Source organism: Amphiprion ocellaris, chromosome 8 (genome assembly GCF_022539595.1).
Source record: "Amphiprion ocellaris isolate individual 3 ecotype Okinawa chromosome 8, ASM2253959v1, whole genome shotgun sequence".
Taxonomy (NCBI): domain Eukaryota; kingdom Metazoa; phylum Chordata; class Actinopteri; family Pomacentridae; genus Amphiprion; species Amphiprion ocellaris.
In genome coordinates, this window is record NC_072773.1 from 13,751,163 (window position 1) to 13,767,251 (window position 16,089).

The 16,089-nt window shown below is 37.9% G+C and overlaps 2 protein-coding genes across 3 annotated transcripts in view; one reads left to right on the plus strand and one right to left on the minus strand.

Moving 5' to 3' along the window:
* LOC111574438 (E3 ubiquitin-protein ligase Itchy-like) overlaps positions 1 to 16,089 on the minus strand; it is a 218,840-nt gene that overhangs the window by 101,751 nt on the left and 101,000 nt on the right. The gene's annotated exons all lie outside the window — the stretch shown is intronic.
* The window catches only part of LOC111577005 (vitamin D3 receptor A), a 102,114-nt gene that overhangs the window by 28,996 nt on the left and 57,029 nt on the right, over positions 1 to 16,089 (plus strand). Inside the window, exon 2 of one of the 2 annotated variants that reach the window (XM_055012998.1) lies at positions 917 to 1,078. The exons of the other annotated variant lie outside the window; for it this stretch is intronic. The gene's annotated coding sequence lies outside the window, so the exon portion shown is untranslated. The remainder of the gene's footprint in view (positions 1 to 916; positions 1,079 to 16,089) is intronic. 2 annotated transcript variants of the gene reach the window in all.

The window sequence follows — 16,089 nt, forward strand, 5'->3', positions numbered from 1 at the left end:
TATTTTGCACTTTCCCGTACCTTTGTGGTCGTCCCGTGTGGTCGGAGGTGTTGTGACACTGTTGTAGCATTACTACTTATCCACTTTTACGTTTCGCTTCGCTGAGAAGTGCTTTAGGCCGAGTGCCACACGCGTTTTTCAGGACCCCTAAAGAGTGCTGCCGTTAACGTTAGCTGTTGTTATTGCTCTCTAGCGGGCTGCGATATTTTGACGTGCCGCTGACACAAACAATGTAGTCAGTCAGCTAGGCGTAATGTCATTGTCGGGAGGCCATTTCGCAGCCGCCACGCCACTGCAGCACAATAATATTGACAATAATATGCACAGTGTGTGGAAATTAAAGGACATTTTCACACTGTGACCGCTGGTCCGCTGGTGTTTTAGCTAGCCCGTGTCCGAGTCCCACGTTTGTCCTCCCATGTCTGGAGGAAAGAAGCTGACTAAAAACTCCTTTAAAATCTAGCAGTTGGATTGACTTTGCGTGTTGGCACAAGTACAAACCTTTTACCATGACTTAAGTTGTGTCGTAAATGGTAAATTCGGCTCACTAACATGACGGTAATGGGTTTACAATGAAAATACACCGTGGACTCGGTTAGCTAGGAGCGTGGACGGTTATAAAACTTAGAAGTTTTCGTTGAATGAAGTGTTGCTTCATATGTAACTTGTGTGCCGAATCTCTCACATGACCACAAATAATTCGGGAAAGATCTAAAGACTTATCCACGGGGGTGTTTACCTGAGCCCGAGCAAGTCAACTAGTAAATTGTCTGATTTGCTGAATGACGTTTGGTGTTAAGTGTGCTAGAAATAACGGGACGTCACCGGGGCTCTAACGTTACCCAATCCTCCAGCCCCCCGACTGACCGTTAGATAGCCCGTCCTAATTCACCCCTCCTTTCTTCTCTACTGACAGTTTTGTTTTATACGGAGGAAAAACTTTTTCGGCGTGGAGGAAATTGTTTTTCAAAAAAAAGCCGCCTTCAGCTCCACTGGTTCGGGAAAATTGTCGACCTGGCTCCGACATCTGGGCCCCCCTCTGCTACTGCACACAGCGAAGGTTGATATGCCACATCAGGTAAGAGAGAATTCAGCAGCTCGGTTTTTTGGGACTCCCAGCACTCGGTTAGCATGCAGTGTTCTGAGCTAGCCGCCGCCGCCACACATGAGGGAAAAATCTTGCAGCTCTTCGCTTTGTCTCGTCGCTGCGCCGTGTTTACGTGCGTTCAGACCACATGGCATTTCACATTGCAGATTCATTTCGCATTTCGGTCCAACTCCTACACTCGCCTTGTGCCGGTTGTGTTTTGTGTGTGGTGTTATTGTTATAGGCGGGTGCTTCCCTCCACATTCCACATGTGTATGTCCGCCTGCCTGCAGCAGGGCCAGTGCGCAAAGCCCTGTAAATCTAAAAACGCCGATAGGGGGGAAAACGCAATGGAGATTATTACGCTGCTGTAAATGAACACGTATTTATGACTTATTGTGTAAACAGACGTCCAGATGGGTGCAGTGATTTGGTTTTAGAAATGTGCTGGTGTGGCATGCGTTCTTTCCTGGACGTTGTCAGTGTCTGATGTGGAGGAGACTGCGGGGAAGACAAAGGGACAGATTAGCATGGAGCTGCGTGGAGTGGAATGGACACAGTTAGACGAAATGTTGCGTGAGCCTGTGGGAGCCATAGGCAGCAGTGCCTACGGTGTGTTGAAAAGTTACTCTATTCACTATTGCAGGGGTGTCACTCATTTTGATCTGTTGGCCACATACAGCCCAATTTGGTCTCAAGTGGGCCAGACCAGTGAAGTCACAGCATAATAGCCTATAAATAACGACAACTCCAATATTGTCCCTTGGCTTTAGTGCAAAAAAGTACAATCTTTTACATATTTTTAAAAAACCATTATGAACAAGCTGAAATTTCTCAAGAAAAATGAGTGAAATTTCAACAATATTAGGCCTCAGTTCATCATTTACAAATTACAACTTACAGATCACAGTGTGTCTCCAACTTCACAAAACATTTAGTAGCCGGTATCTGGACCCGAACGACATAGTAGATCTTGAAATTATTTTAAATTTACAATTTTACAAACTTACAACTTGCAGTTAGTCTTCTCTGTAAATTTTTTTTTTTTTTTTTTTTTTTTTACAGTTTTTTTTAAAATCGTCCCACAGGTTGGACAAGATTGGACCTTTTGGGAGCTGTATGTTTAACACCCCTAACTATTGTGTCCTACATGTGTATTATAGCAGATAATAGCAACTATAAAGTTGTCAGAGTACAGTATTAATATCTTAAAGTATGGACATACTGATTTATCTACTAGTGTTTCCACTCAGCCTGAGAGTGGCTCTCTTGGCCGAATAGAAAGTAAATAGCCTTTTGATCACACTTTTTGTATGATTTTGCACATTGAGATTTTTTTTTTTAGGATTTTCTATTTACGTTGTGTGTTAAATTAGTTGTGCTGCTATCTTTTTAGTGCTGAACTGGATTTAAATTACCTGTTACAGCGTTGACCTTTGGAACATTTGATACCAAGACCAAGGCAGCCGTGACATTAGAAAGTTTTTTCTCTGAGGAAGAGCGGTGCTATTTTGCTAGAGTATGGTTTTGTTGCACCATTTGTATGTTTGCTTGTTTCTCCTTGGACTTCTGCCACACTGTGATCTTACCTAGCTACTGCTTCCCTGCCTTGTGAGTAGACACACCATGCTACCCCCCGCAGTAACACTATTCACTGACCACTTATCTCCCAGGGCTGTTGGATGAAAGCCTTGTAAGGCTGGTGGTATCAGCTGTGATTATATATGTTGTTTCACTGAATCGGTGTGGAACTTATCACAGTTCTATGAATGTGGAAAAAACTGGAAGTTCAGAAGTGTTGGCATAAAAGGGACAATCACTCTGTCATTTTGCTGTGTTGACTCCATCATATAAAAGTTCCTCCCTCCCACTATTACCTCAGTGGGACACAGAGGGCCTTTTTCTATAATGAGGTGCTTAGTGGAGCACATTGTGCTTGAGAGGTTTGTACTTTGCTGAGTTACAGGCAGGTTGTAAAATGATAACAGATGCATGGGTTCTTCAAGGTGCAATGCACTATTTGGAAATGTAAGCTAATTCTCGGTATGGAATGCATACACACACACACACACACACACACACACACACACACACACACACACACACACACACACACACACACACACACACACACTCGCACAATTACCTACAGGGCGACACATTTTAGGCAACCTTCTGCTGCAGGAACTCGGGGCTGGCGGAGGGGACTTGAACATTCACAGGAATGGTCCCCTAATCAGGCTTTTTAGCCTTACTGTTTGCGCTGCGGTGTAGGAGTCAACAGTTGTGATATTTAGTACGAGCGTGCCAAAACAACGCGACAAATAATAATTACTGGATGTAATTTCACTTCTATGAGCACCTAGAAAATGGAACAATAGAAGATTTGATATATTAGCCTACATGGTGAATTTTACAATGTTAAAAAAAGACTGTTATTCAGTGAGAACATTGAAGGGTGGAAAATGGCCCTTATTATCCTCTTAGTAACCAATCAACATTTGCCTTCTCAAAGTAAACAATCTGCATCAAGACCCAAAGAGCAGTTTGTCAAGGGCTCTCACGAGTTTCTACATCAGAGTAAATACTTTTCATTCCCTAAAAATTAACCTGAAAGAGGGTCTACAGGGGTGGTTCTTGCACTTGGAACACACACAAAAGTTTAGGCCTGTAAAAGGACTCGCAAGTTCCTGCAGTGGAAAATTATCTTTTGATGCTATGTGTTAGATTTTCCCAGTGACATTGTACAGTTCATGGAGTTTAAAGTCAGCACTGCTTTATATTTAAAGTCATTTCTGGTAACCCTATACTTTTTTCACTATCCCCTTTGCTGCTGTAACACTGTAAATTTCCCTGCTGAGGGATTAACAAAGGCTTATCTTTTTAAATGAAATGATTGCACATATAACTAGGAGAATGAGAGTTTTAAACCCACTTGTATTGTAGATAACATATTATATAACATACACCTTTATTCATCTTCCAAGGGGGGGAAATTCACTTGACGCAACAGCTACAGTTGAGGAGGAGAAATATAAAAATAGAGTGCAATAAAAAAAACGATAATGTGCAGTATGTATGCAGAATGTAATGCAGTACCAACATGTACAAGTATTGCGCAAATTGCAATGTAAACTGTACAGATGGATTGTCAAGGGCGTTGTAAGTGAGCAGATAAGGGTATATACACATATGGACAAAATTGTTGGTACACCGCGGTTAATGAAAGAAAAACTCACAGTGGTCACAGAAATCATTAGAATCTGACAAAAGTAATAATGAATAAAAATTCTATGAAAATTAACCAATGAAAATCAGACATTGCCTTTGAACCGTGGTTCAACAAAATTCTTTTTAAAATAAACTCATGAAACAGGCCTGGACAAAAATGATGGTACCCTTAACTTAATATTTTGTTGCACGACGTTTTGCAGCAATCACTGCCAGCAATCAAACCATTTCTGTAACTGTCAATGAGACTTCTGCACCTCTCAGCTGGTATTCTGGTCCACTCTTCATGAACAGTTCCAGTTGTCTCAGGGCTGTGTTATTTTATCTGATTCCATTTTGTTGTTTTTCACAGTCAAACTCATTTTAGTCCAGGGACGACATGAAGCCCAATTTGATCTCCACCAGTAAAATCACAGCATAATAACCTACAAATCACCACAACTCAACTTTCCCCCTTTGTTTTAGTTCAAAAAAAGTACATTCTGAAAATCTGAAATCTTTTTACAAAATATTATGAACCTGAAATTTCTTAAGGAAAACAAGTTCAATTTTTTTCAGTTTATCTACAAAAACACAAAACATTCAGTCACGGGTATCTGGAACTGAACAATCTAGTATTTTACTTGATGATCAAAACAACTTGTCAAGGTATAGAAATTATTTTAAATTTACAGTTTTACAAATTTACAATTTATAGTTAATGTCGTTGTAATTTTTATCCTTTGTAAAGTCGTCCCGCGGGCCGAAGTGGACCATCTGGCCGGCCGGTTTTGGACCGTGGGCCGTATGTTTGACATCGCTGGTAAAAATAATCGGAGTAGATGAGCCGAGTACGTAACGCGATCAAGTACGGTGGTGTTCTGACTGCACATTAACGATGCGTTCTCCTGTTCTCAGGAGTCTGTACTTCGAGTCTGAACGGCCAGCGCATATACAGTCTATGGGCCAGCGCAATTTCAGTAGTTGTACGCCGCGATAAACAGGCCGACGTTAAAACAATAGTTCAGCTAATTAGTTCCGTGTAGACGGACCTTTTCCTCCCAGTCGCCCGCGCCCCCCTTGACATTGCCTCTGCGCTCTCACTATTTGAGAAACACTGGTATAAGGTCATGTGACTGCAGGGCAACGTCTGGTGAAACACAGTCACGTGATTATTGTTGCTTCGTCTGATTGATGAAACACAGTCATGTGGTAGGTCCACTGGGGGCATCTCTCCGGCAAAATAAAGCATATCTAATGTGGTAAATAAAAAAGTAACGAGTCGAGTGTAGCCCAGTGTAACGGAGTAAGAGTAGTGTTTCTTCTTCACAAATCTACTCAAGTAAAAGTAAAAAGTATGGCAGAGTAAAACTACTCTCAGAAATACATTTTTTCAAAAGTTACTCAAGTAAATGTAACGGAGTAAATGCAACTCGTTACCACTCACCTCTGCTTATTTCAAACAAAACACATTACTCCTGTCGAGGGTAAAGGTTTTTCTCAAAGGGCTCTACCTAACACACACCAGGTGTTCTCAGGGGCAAAATGTGAAAGCTTTCATGAGCTGGTCAGAGGTTGAATGATTGTTGTGAAGAATAAATCAGAAATAGTGTTTAAAAAAACCCATACTTTTATTTACTATGTGGCATTCACATGTAATGGATTAGTCCTTTTTTGATATTCCTTTGTTCCCATAGCCACGGTCTCTTTCTCTCCTCCTCCCTCCTTAATGTGAATGTGCTAAACAGGGCTAATGGATTCCTTATGAGAGGTAATTGTGTAGCTACAACATAAATGCAGTAGAGGTTCTGTTGTTGTGGCTGGTGTGATTAGGCCTTGTTTGAAGCCCTGAAGGGACTTGGTGAGATACACGTCTAAAGCGGCTCACCTCACAGTTTAAGGTCACAGGCTACAATACAAATAATATGAACAGCATTGAAAGTTTTCAGGGTTCTTCATCTGAATGACTCATAGTGGTAAACACTGGCATAGATCACAAGGTTAGAGCACCATGCTGTGGTCTGGGGTAGCTTAACATAACACTACAGGGGTCAGAGGTTCAATTTAAGTCCCATCAAAATACAGCAAAGTGCCTTTCTGTTCAGAAACTCAGAGTTTCCCTTCATTTCTTGTTGAAATGCATCATGAGTGTGATTAGGAAATGCTTCTTCAGGAACTGTTTTTATTTCACTTAGTTTTCAGTAGTGCAAGTGGAATGGGTTAAATGCAGGATAAACTTACGTGTACGATATGCGTAGCCATTAAGCAAACATTTATTACTCACTCTAGTATTGCACTAATCCATGTGATGTAGCCAGGGATCGTGAAAGATTAAAATACATGGAATTCTTATTTCCTAGTCCTTTCCATAATCAATCAAGCTAAATCAATACAAATTGAAGTGTAAGTCTACTGAATATTTGGAATACGTGCCATGGCGACCAAGCAGTCCCTCTAGTCACAGATCTAAAACCAGTCAGGCATTCATTCAGTGTTCATCAGCATCAATTTACCTGTCAGATTGACCTTAGATGAAACACAGGCCCACTTTTTCTTTAGCAGGGCCATGCTGGCTTTACTGTAACAGCTTAAATGCTTAACCGAAGACTAAAATCATCAGCCTGTCTTTGCAGAGGTAACTCAGCCTGCAGATCTGGATTGGTGTTGAGGTGACAAAACATATGCCAAGGCTTAAAATAGTAAATGGAAGCAGCACAGCAAAGACCTGATACAAGAAACATATCTTATTGCAATGGGTAGATCATTGCCTCTGTAAATACAGAAAACAGTGCTTAATAAGCTTAGACAACATGCTGAAAGTAAGTAAAGACTGGGGAAGTCATGCAACAAGATAGATTTGGTTCAATTATTGAAAGTATGTTTCTTTTTTTAGTGGTGGACAGTGTACTGGCATAGGCTGTTCCACAATCAAGCCCCACATTGCCAGCACCAGGTCACGCTGGATGCCATACAAATAATGTCTTTGGAGGCTCATTATTTGCTTGAAATTTTGCATTTTAAATGCTGATGGGGCTTAAACATGTGCATATGTTTTTTTTCAAATAAGCAGTAAAGCAGTCTGTCAGTGATAGATTCAGCCTGTTGCTAATCAATTCTTCCTACTTCCCAACTGTGCTCCAGAAGAGGTTAAAAAACGAGTTTTCTGAATGGTTCTGTGAAAGTCACATATGTTTTTGTCACCTTTCCTCCCAGTGAGAAGTGCAATGAGAAATTTGGCCACAGGTTGACAAAAAAAACTCAGTCAAATGTTATTCTTGCGAACTATGTTTTATATTATGATGGAATATTTAAAGTCTGGATAAAGTCTTGCACTTAAAACAAGCACAAACCCTAACATTTCCTGTGTTGCACAAGCACAGGACCCTAAATGCACAGCTCATTTGCTGACTTTTATTTGGTTTAATTAACTATCAAACTCTATGCTAAAGATATTTCCTTAAGCAGTCAGAAGCCTTTTGTATCCATCATTGCCTTCCTTATGGATGATTAGACTCACTTTCCATTGATTTAAACTTGGGCTTTTTAATTAGACTGATGTGAGAGTTCACTTGGACGTGTTTTACTGCCACACTAAAAACACAACTGGCTCATTACTGTAGCCACTCATAAAACCTAGAAATATGTGTGTGCGTGAGAGTATGTATAACAGAACGTACTCCGTGGGCGATCTAAGACAAGACAGGTAGAGTGACAGACTAGTTTTCACACTAAGCTTCAGTCCTGTGTGATTTTGAGTTGCACAAAATCAACTTTTTTGTATTGTAATTATGACTTGAAACTGATACAATCAATTTTTTTAATGTTAACAGATGAACAGAATGACTAAGCATAAAAGAATAGGGGTTAGCTTTAGTGATAAAGCCCCAGAGAATAAAACAACTCTGCAGTTCCCCTTAGCTTGATGTCTATTTTTGTTTCTTTCATCAATGTTTTAGTTTGCAACGTTAAAGTTTAGGTTTGTAGCGGCAAAAACATGCTGATAAACCCACTTATTGCTTCCTCTACTTTTCTACATGTGCCGTAGCTGACAAAGAAAGTTGTAAGGCTGCAGGCAATTAATCTTTCCTATACTTTCTCAATCATTGGATTAACTGTTTGGTTTATATAATGTGAAAAAATAGGGAAAATGATGATCAATGTTTCTCAAAGCCCAAGATGTTGTCCTTCAATGTCCTTTGTTCACATCCTAAAGATAATCAGTTTGCTACCATAGATGAGTAAAGAAACCCAATATTCAAACTAATTGATAACTTGTTGCAGCTCTGAAATGGAGCATTTCGTTCCTAGAAAACTAGATATTTCTCACAGGAATTGGTGGAGAGCAAATCAGAGTTAAAAATGATACTGCAATTACATTCATCAAGTGACTGGAAATACAGTTTTATCTGAGTTGTGTTTCATAAAATTTTTTGTTAATATGTTGGAATGTTGATGATTAATTGGTATTGGAATAATTGCAATTAATAATTCAATAAATAAAATATATTAGCAGATAAGGCAGAAGATGAGGGACATGGATGTCAGAAAATGTCTTAGAGATGGAGTTACAGGTGTGTGCAGCAGGGAACAAGTGCTTTTTCCAGCCGTCTGTCACATTGTGAAAAAGGTGTTTTAAGGCTGTTAGGCTTACCGAGCAATCTGTGGCTCCTGCTGACATTACACTAGTATTTTGAAACACTAACACAAGCAGTGTCTGTCAGCAAAGAGCAGCTGTAACACTGCTAACTTTCAGGAGCAGCAGGGCTCTGATTACATGCTTCCCCGGAAAATCATCATTAAAATGATGAAATGTATTGGCAATGCTCTGCTCTGAGTATAAATACATTTTAGAGGTAGCAGTAAACTCTGACAGATTTCTTGGACTGTTCAAGTTGCTGTAAATGTATTTGCGTACATCTGATCCAGCTGAGCAGCTGTTTCCAGCAGCTGGACTAATGTTATCTACATTGAACAAGTCACTTCATTATGTAGATCAGGTATAAAGCTTAATTTGATACAGCAGAGAAGAGATTATTGTTACAGGTAATTCACAGTGAAAGACTGTAATAATATGTTAATAGACTTCTGTTCCTGCATAGCTAGATTTAAAATATGGGATTCTGGTGGTATTTTTTAAATACCAATAATGATAAATTTGTCTCACTTGTGCTATCATTAGGAAAAAACTTTAAAACTTTCAAACACTTGAAAATGGATGTACAATAAAGTTCTGACGTGACTTCCATTATTGAATAATATTCGCCATAAAGAGGGTGTTAACATTTGGTTGGCTATTGCAGAGAGTTGCTTTGGTTTGTGGAGGAAACTCAAAAAAGCCTCAAATGAGATTCAGCTTCTGTCTGCCTACTTGTTCATTTCGTCTGTGTCTGTCTTCGGAGGCCCGCTGTAAGGGGCTCTTAGTGAGCTGCTTACCCTCCTTCTCAACCTTCTTTTACGCCCTCCATTCCTTATTTTCATTTTCCTGGTGCTACTGTAGCACAGAGAGGGAGAGACATGCCCATTGAGAGTGATTGGCTGTAGCTCAACAGGCCCCCCACAGAAGGCTCCACCCATCTTATCCTGTTTGTGGGACAATTAGTCATCCAGTCATGCAGTGAATGACCGGTACCCTGCTGCATGCATGCACACACATGTTCTAAATTCGGTTAAAGTCAATATCCTTCATCACTGCTGGTGAAAATATTTCATGCCTCACTGTCCTTGTCTTCCTCTTCCGGCCTGCATCTTTTTGACACGTGTACATACACACCATGGATCAAGTGGAAGTTCACAACGGCAGGCCGATGCCAGAAGAACAGGGTGAAGCATGTTGTGGCTTAGAACTATTCCAATTTAGTTCTCCTACACACACACACACACACACTCTTTCTCCCCCTAAAATGTGACCAAAGGATGGCAGTCTGGAGATCTCTTATCAACTGCATGCCTTTTTTTTCTTATGCTGCTCATTTATATGATTAATTGATCATGTGCTGCAGACAAGCTGAATTTGACAGTTTTATGTCTGATTTACAAATGTCTTGGAAAGTTTTGAAATAGCTTTCTGAAACCTGGATTCTGCATCCTCCCAGTAAATAAACTGAACTAGAACAGAGCTGGATAGTACTTATGTCTCAGATTTTGCTTTTATGTGTTTTTTCTCTTCTAGTCTGTTTGACCTCAGTGTTCATCATTGCAATTAGTAAACTAATAAACCGTAGAGATAGAAACCAAGACTATCGGAGATTTCTAAGTTTCCAGAGATGCAAAATGTGTCCCACATCAATAAAATGATTCATCCAGTGAATTTAGTTTCTTTTATTCATAGCATAGAAACATTGATTCATTCATTAAATGTCACATTAAAACCATGAAAGTGTGATATGATTTTCTGCTTTATATGAGTAATGAGTAGTTTTTTTTTTTTTAAATTTAACCTTTATTTATACAGGTAGTCTCATTGAGACACTGAGTGTCATTCTCAAAAGAGACCTGTCCTTAAATAACATAACAAGACAGCATTGAGTCACTGACAAACAACACTAAGGGACCTATACTAGACAATATAACAATACAATATAATAAACTGTAAGTTAGATTAAGTCCTGGAGCAAATGTGTGATAATGATAAATGCAATAACGTTAGATTATTGTTGTAACTTTGATGCTACTTCAGGAAAAAATAAATGATAATACACGATTCAAAGAGTTCAAATCCTGTAAATTAATGTAACTTTGATTTGACATATACTTTTCTTACCATCTTTTCTCACTTGATGATAATTATAGATATGTATTACCTCTGTTACCTCTTTTGTCTCTTTTTTCACTGTGCTCGTCTTGGATTTGTCCATCTATTGCAGCGCTCAAACCTAAGCAGTATGTTTGTGTTGGCTGTATATTTATTTATGTCCATCTGCATACTCTGCTTTTGTGTAGAGTGTCATGTTTATTTTTTGCGTTATCAAGGAACACAGAAATGCAGGAAAACGAAGCTTTACAGGTTTGATATGGATGTTGTTTGGATCCATGATGATTCTGTTTCAGTGTGAAATACACTCATACAGCATGGTGTGTACATTATGCAGTGTATTTCCTAAAGGCTCTGCTCAGTTCTCTGCCTCATATTCAATAAATGCACAGCAAAGGTGATGCTAAATTTATTGAAATTGACTGTATTGTTAGTCAACAATATTGATTATTTCTCTCCAAAACAATGGTTATACATAATGTATCATAATATGCTTTTAAAAATTGTACCTGTCTTCTCATAGAAGCAGATAAAATTCCTTTTCAGTTTCGTCTCGATAAAATTATAGAAATTGCACTATGCAAAGATAGTTATTTGGAATTAAAGGCAAATTAAATAAGATAATTTTCACAAACATGAGAAATAGACATGTAGACATATGAGTTTTATTTTCCTGTGGTAATGTTATCTTTATTACTTCCTTATGCAGTCAGAATGTTTTATTTGCATGCTGATCCACTGGCAAATTAATACAGCATGGGGTTAATGCAATGCAGCTTTTCCTTTTTTTGTGATTTTGATTTGGTTACAAAAGTTCTTAAATCGGATTCCGGGTAGTCTTAATTTGCTTTTAAAAATGCTCTGTCTCTTTCTTCTTACAGTCTGTCTCTGTCTCATTTCCTTCTGTTGTTGTTGCCCTTCTTCTCCTCCACCGCCAGCTTTTTACGCTTGTTTTCTTTCTCTGCCCCATTCCCTCCCTCTCTCTGTCTGTTATTTTGCATACTGTGTTTTTCCCTTGTTATGGATTTTCTGTGTTGCTCTGTCCCGTTGCTATTTTTCCTCATGCTGTGTGCTGCATTGTGTACCGTTTAAGACTTTTTGCTTTTGGCAGGAGGAGGAGTCTGCTCGGGTCAAATTTGTTTTAGTGCTGCACCGATCGAGGCGTGTAGTGTATGCCCTAGAGTTTATAGTAGGCGAAAAAAAAACACTGCCACACACACACTCATACGTAGTCCCTCTCTTTCTAACATATGCACATTGCACGTGGCCTTACTCGTCTGAATCATTTAAGAAAATGATGCAACTTGAAGGCCATAAAAGAAATTAAATTGTGTGGGTAGACTAGTAATGTTCATGATGACTCATTTTCCTGTTAACTAAATGGAAATTTGAATTCGGACTGGTCATGTAGTCTTAAAGTAAGAAAACACTGAAACACAATTTCACTGAAAAGATTTAATCTCAAAATATAAATTGTGTCTTTTAAGATCCATTCGAAACAGTTAATCACATTTTTTAATAACAAAATTGTATTTTAAATGCTACTGAGATGTGTGGCTTTCCACCATTTAGTATGAACGTTGCACATTATTCTACAAGACAGATCAATTCATTAAATAAAATAGAAACAAAAAAACATATATATATATATATATATATATATATATATATATATATATATATATATATATATATATATATATATATATATATATATATGTTTTTTATATATATATATGTGTGTGTGTGTGTGTGTGTGTGTGTGTGTGTGTGTGTGTGTGTATATGTGTTTTTTATGTTTTGTAAACACATTATGCATGTTAGAAAATCATTGCTAAAAACGTGCGGTCATTGCCAAGGTTTAATTTGTTTATATAGCGGCAATTCACAACGTATCTCAAGATGAGATGCGTTATCTTTTCAGACCGAGTGGGATCACAGTGTCCGTGGGTAAACGATGCCATATTGATTTACTGAGTGTAGCCAGTGTTAGCAGTGCTAACTGCATTCTGAGTATTTAGTCTGATTTGGATGGATGGTTGAATATATTGTGCAGTCTGTGTCTTTGCGGGATGTTTCCTCTGCTTGTGTCTGTGTGACATTTTAATATTGGACCTGTCAAAACAAAACTATAGTCATCACGGAAGTGTACGTGGGTGACATTTATGTTAATGTTGGTGGCTGTGGGTGTGTTCAAGTGGCCTCATTCTTTGATCTGGCAGTTGTGCTATTGTGCGTGTGTGTGTGTGTCCAGTCCACCTTATATACACAACTTGTTTATAACAGGGAATGCATGCATGTCCATGCTGTGTGTGTGTGTGTGTGTGTGTGTGTGTGTGTGTGTGTGTGTGTGTGTGTGTGTGTGTGTGTGTGTGTGTGTGTGTGTGTGTGTGTGTGTGTGTGTGTGTGTGTGTGTGTGTGTGTGTGTGTGTGTGTGTGTGTGTGTGTGTGTGAGGTGTCCAGTGTGTATGCTGGAAGCTGACACAGCTGTTTCACAGTAACCACACAGTTTCTCCACACTATCTACAGTTTCACTCCCTGGTTTTCCTCCAATCACCTCCTGCCACTTCCATCTATCACTGTTTTTCTCCATCTCATATTTTTCTCTCAATCGGTTTTGCAGATTTGTTTCTTGAGTGTGTTTGTAATGTGTTTTCACGTGGCCATAGTGTCTTTTTCGTTAGCTCGTATTGCTTGCATGTGTCCAATGCATTTACAGCAGTTTTTGTTTTTGTTTCTGCTTAATGGACGTTGACTCATGTAGACACTTCAGGTGGTTACCTTGGCATTGATCTCTGCATTTTTACAAAGCTGATAAAAGGTTTTTAGTACTATTCCTTCATGCAGTACTCCTTAAGAAGTAAATTCATTCTGCAAAGGATTAAAACTAGCTTTGAGAGGGGGAAAAACATGATAAGGAGAGCCTGAGCAGCTCAGTCCTAGCATGTCATCAGCTTCCTTGATTGCCCAAGGAGACAGTTGCCATTTCTATCTATCTATCTATCTGTCTATCTATCTGTCTATCTATCCGTCTGTCCGTCCGTCCGTCCGTCCGTCCGTCCGTCCGTCCGTCCGTCCATCCATCCTCAGTTTTATTGTCATTTTATAAATAGAGCTGAAGGTCATAAGCTTTTGTGGAATCACAAGACAAACAAAAAACAACAAATAATTTCTCAGATTTCTAATGTTTTTTCTTTTTAACTATTTGTAATTTATTGAAGCACTGAAACAAACACTAGTCTGTTGAAGTGACAAACAATATAAAGACTGAATATTGTGAAGAGACTGAGCATGATGATGATGTGGAAGGGAAAAAGTCATTAAATTGACTACTCATCCACTCCTTCAAGCCAGGAGACAGTGTTATTAAATCCTGTTGAGCGTGAAATAGTAGCATGACTTTCCTTAGCACGTATTTGAAATAAATATACAAGAATATAAGTAAACTCAATAAATATGTATATATATATATATATATATATATATATATATATATATATATATATATATATATATATATATATATATATATATATTATATTATATTATATTATATTATATTATATATATATTATATATGTATATATATATATATATATATATATATATATATATATATATATATACATATATATAATATATCACTATAATTGCATTGTGAATTTGAAGTAATCTGTGAATGTAGTAGACTGATGAAAAATGCAGATAAATAGAAATGAAACAAACATTTTTGTGGTTTAAGTTCTTACACTGCCAAAGAGGAGGAGCTTCGGCAGAGTAATAAGTTAAACCACAATAATGTCTGTCTTATAATAACTTAATTCTACACTTTTTTTATAAAAAAATATTTTTGTTTAAAAATAAAAAATTATATTCCTAAAAAAAAAACATCAAAATGACACCATTTGTCAGACCCAGAAACTATGAAAACAGAATGAATCTGTGGATTTTCAACTTGAAGGTTCTTGAACTACTTATGCTGTTGTTATATGTCATACAGTGGGAAAACTGAACTAAATCCAGGCCTTAAATCATCAAAATCACTTTTTTTTCTATTTGTCCCATTTTAGAATTGTATTAATTATATAAATTTTAAATTATAAATGCATATATGAAGATTCATTCATAATTACTTATTGTGTCAAATATTGCTATTTGACAATGCGATTAATTGTGATTAATTCATTACAAAACCTGTAATTAATTAGATACATTTTTTTAATCGCATCCCACCACTAATATATATACATATATATACATATATACATACATACATACATACATACATACATACATACAGGGTGTGTTAAGTAGTTTGACAGTAACACATTTCATTGTTTTGGCTTTTTGTGTTTCAAAGGAATTATACTATGTCTTTGAGGTTAACAGTGTTTTAAGTCTTTTTGGATGAACAGTGTAGGTAATGATAGTCCTTTAATTATGTGTTGTTCTGAATTTTATGAGAATACAGCAGGACATTGACATTCAACACAAAGCAAAAATAACTTGCATGTTTTTCCTCTTGCGGCCAAAGTGGAATGTTTTTAACTGGTCAAGTTAGGTCGCTGACCTCAGTCCAGCTGAACATGTTTTTCACTCGCTGGAAACAAGAATGAAGACAAAAAGTCCTAAATTGAGCAGAGAGTTGAGATGCCTGGCAGAACATCACCTGGAAGGATTAACACATTTCTGAGTGGATGTATCAAACAGATTAATTTACATCCTTTAGTATTTCACAAATGGTTCTTCATTTACAAAAAATGGTACATTTACAGCAAGCATAAAATGTTGTCATTCAAGGTCCAACAGTATTTCTATGTCCGTACTGCTTTTCCTAAAGCACCAGAAATTGCATAAAGATCTTTACAAGGAAACCCAGTGACACTAACCAGGTAAGGTAGAGGCTTTCAGCCCCCATTATTCAGCCTGAGAGGCCCCTCAGCTGGCTGAGAGCCAGGGACAGCAAGGAGGTGTGGTATTTTAATTCACCTTAGACAGAAAAGGAAATACTTTGCACCAGAATGAGACATATAATAGAAAC